Here is a 3,892-nt window from a genome sequence, read left to right as displayed (position 1 = left end):
TCGCAACCTCATGACAATTAGTATCGCACTGTCAGTTATCTGGGATACCCCCCTCCCCCCGAACATGCACTCTTGGTCCTGGAGGCTTGTAGGGTTATACTTATGAAGGACCAACCGCCTAAGCCAAGGTGTGAGGCATCGTGCCGAGGGTTGCATGTCACTGGGGAGGTTATTGGCCAGTGTCACGAACTATCCCTCGGGGCAGCAGGCAGCACCCCGTTGTATTTATGCCTTCCACCCGTATGGGGCTCTGCGGGTGGTGACCTTTTAAATCCCTGTAGTGTCTCAAATTTGAGATTGGAGAGCGTAAGGCATTACCCAAAATGTTCGCGACTTGCGAAAAGCGTTTCGCAGTTATTACAGTAAATTGTAAACACAAGGACTGGCAAATAGGTTAAGAATGTGGATGCTCAGCAAGTCTGTGTACTCACAGAGCAAGAAGCTTGCCTCACTCGGTCACTGGAGTAATCGTAAGAGACCGCATACACAGCAATAAGACGCAAGGGGTCCGCCCACAACCACCCATGAGAACCAATGAGAATGTTACTATGAGGATTGAGGACACCGAGTAGGAGTACCTACCCTCTGTCGTCAACGCTGAATCAGCGAATTAAAACTATAAATTAGGGAATTTCGGGGGACTTGGATCATGTTCTAACACATAATATTCAGTTGTCAGCCGGAGGCTCTCGGCGACATGTATAACACAAGAGGGTGGATGGCGGCGGTAATCTACATGTGTATTGCAAGTAAGTCTCTTTGCTCATATACGCCATGCTGTTAAAAGTTGTTGTTAATACAAGTGTTATTGTGAGATCAGAAGGCAGTTTCCAGTGTACCAAGTGAGAGCCAGGGTAGAACAGGGTAGAATGAACGGAGAGTGGCAGAAGATGATAGGAGTACAGTTACAAGGCACCTCCCCTCCACAAACAAAGAAGGTAGAATGAGCTTAGCGAGAAGTGTCACGTAAGCGATCAAAGCAGGCCTTTTTCTGAATGTAATTATTATTGTAAATAGACAGTGTACATAGTGGAAAATGTACACCGGGAGTTCTGATTCACCCGTTAGTAGCCATCCTGTCCTCAACCGATCCCGAGCTTCCCCAGCCAAGACCGCCGACGGCAGCCGAGTGCGGCGCAGAGGTTAGAAAAAGCGTAACAACCGACGAAAGAAATTATATTTTCTCACCCCCTCCCCCCTGAGGTGTAACAATCCCCATTTCTCGTGAGACCAAAATAAGAAAGGGACCTAACAAGAAAACCGGCCGTAAGGACCTTAAACTGAAGAGTCCCCCCTTTAAGGGGATCCCTACGAGAAATGCTTCAGCAGGGGGCTGGAAGCTCTGGTGAACCATTAAGGGGCTAAGAAGCAACCGGCGAACCTACTGTTGTAATTTCAGCCAAAGGCAGGGATGAACCAATGATTCAAAACCTACCAGAGGCAAAACCAAAAAATTGGAAGAGATCATGAGATTTCTCCAAATCAACCTACACCACAGCAAAGCTGCCACGGCAGCTCTGTGTCAACATCTAGCTGAGGGTAAGACTGACATAGCACTTATTCAGGAAACTTAGTTATACAAGGGTCGAATAAGGGGCTTAAATAATACAGGGGGAACAGTTTACTCTGTTGCACCCAGTAATGATGCAAGATCTTGTGTTTATATCAGGAATCATGTTAATGCCTTGCCTTTGCTGGAGCTCTGTTCAAGGGATACAGCGGCCGTAAGGATAACATATCCATATCGAGAAGGCAGCAGGGAGCTGATAGTTGCTTCAGTCTACCTTCCATATGACTCAGATGGACCACCACCAAGTAAGGAAATGAGGGACATCACAGACTACTGCTTTAGCAAGAAGAAGCAACTCATCATTGGGTGTGATGCCAACGCGCACCACATCTTGTGGGGGAGCACCGGCACTAACCCAAGGGGAGAGAGCCTTATGGAATTTCTGGTGAGTTCGAACCTGAATATTCTAAACCATGGTAACGAACCTACCTTTGTGGTTTGCAATAGGAAGGAGGTTATTGATTTGACACTAGGGACAAATAACACGGGAAACCTGGTAAGTAACTGGCATGTTTCTGATGAGCCGTCTCTATCGGATCACATATATATATGCTTAAAATAAGTAACATCACAGTAGATCAAACTACTTATAGGAATCCTAAGAGAACCAATTTGGAGTCTTATAAAGACGTCCTAAAGGTAAATCTAGAGGCCATTTCGCGTAATATACGCACAATAAAGGATGCTGATCAGTCTGTTGACCAGTTGCAACGGGCTATTATATCATCCTTTAATCAGAATTGTCCGGCTAGGACCACTCGCGGACCAAGGAGAGCACTTGGTGAAATAAACAGCCGAGTGGGCTTAGAACCAAAACGAGAAGGCTGTTTAATACAGCTAAAAGAACAGGGCAATGGGACACTTATAAGGAAGCTCTTAACTGTTACAATAAAGAAATAAGGGAAGCCAAGCGATCCTCATGGAGAAGACACTGCCAGGAGTTCAATGATGTACCAGGCGGTGCCAGACTCATGAGGATCATGGCAAAACAGGCAACCAACAAGGTCAGCATAATTAAGCTACCTAACGGACAGTATACTCAAACAGGAAAGGATACGCTGAATGAATTATTCAGGGTCTACTTTCCTGATTCAAAATTGATTGACAGTTTGGATGATGGGCAGGGTCAGCAGAACCTGGACACTTGCCAAAGCAAGATGAACAGGGCAGACTGGAACCTGGGCAAAGTCATAATTAACCAAACAAAGATAAGATGGGCACTGAACACTTTTAAACCATTTAAATCAGCAGGAACATATGGTATTGTACGGCACTTTTGCAGCATGGGGCAGAACTTTTAGTTCCACACCTATGCCGCATATATAGAGCCTGCTTGGCATATGGTTTCATCCCCACAGCCTGGAGGCAAGTTAAGGTGACGTTTATTCCAAAGCCCGGGAAACTTGATTATACCGAGGCTAAGGCTTATCGCCCTTTCAGCCCGTCGTCTTTCCTTATGAAAACGATGGAGAAACTAGTGGATAGGCATATCAGGGACGGGGTATTGAGGACTTATCCTCTACACCGAAACCAACATGCCTACCAAACAGGTAAATCTACCGAAAGTGCAGTACACAATGTGGTAACACGCATAGAAAGTGCAGTTGAACACACGGAAATTGCCTTAGGAGCACTCCTTGATATAGAGGGAGCCTTTGATAGAACCTCATTTGATATAATCAAACAAGCTGCTGGAAGGCATGGCATAGAGCCTGCAATATGCAGATGGATCAATGCTATGCTGGGAAGCAGAACCATAGCTGCTACATTATCGGGAGAGACCCTTGGGGCGTCCGTGGCTAGGGGATGTCCGCAGGGGGGCGTACTCTCTCCTCTGCTGTGGAGTCTGGTCGTCGACGATCTCCTGTGGGGATTTAATGATGATGGGTATTATACAGTAGGATATGCCGATGACATAGTAATCCTCATAAAAGGCAATTTCCTTTCGACCGTAATCAGGGCGTCTTCAATCAGCTCTGTACATGGTCCAACGATGGTGTGAAAGAACAGGTCTTTCCGTCAATCCCAACAAGACGGTAATCATACCGTTTACTAGGAAGAGAAATATAAAGGGTCTGTCTTCAATAAGACAGTCCAGCTCTCCAGCGATGTCAAGTACCTTGGACTAGTATTAGACAAGGGACTGACATGGAAAAAGAAGCTGGACAAAGTCTTTAACAAAGCCTATAAGGCTTTTTGGACATGCAGAATTATGTTTGGTAAAACTTGAGGACTGCAGCCACACGTTATACATTGGATATACACTGCGGTTGTGAGACCCAAAATTTCTTATGGTGTCACAGTATGGTAGCCCAGAGTTAA

This window comes from Cryptotermes secundus, unplaced genomic scaffold (genome assembly GCF_002891405.2).
Source record: "Cryptotermes secundus unplaced genomic scaffold, Csec_1.0 scaffold856, whole genome shotgun sequence".
NCBI lineage: Eukaryota > Metazoa > Arthropoda > Insecta > Blattodea > Kalotermitidae > Cryptotermes > Cryptotermes secundus.
The sequence above is the reverse complement of the archived record's forward strand: the minus strand, read 5'-3'. Positions refer to the sequence as shown.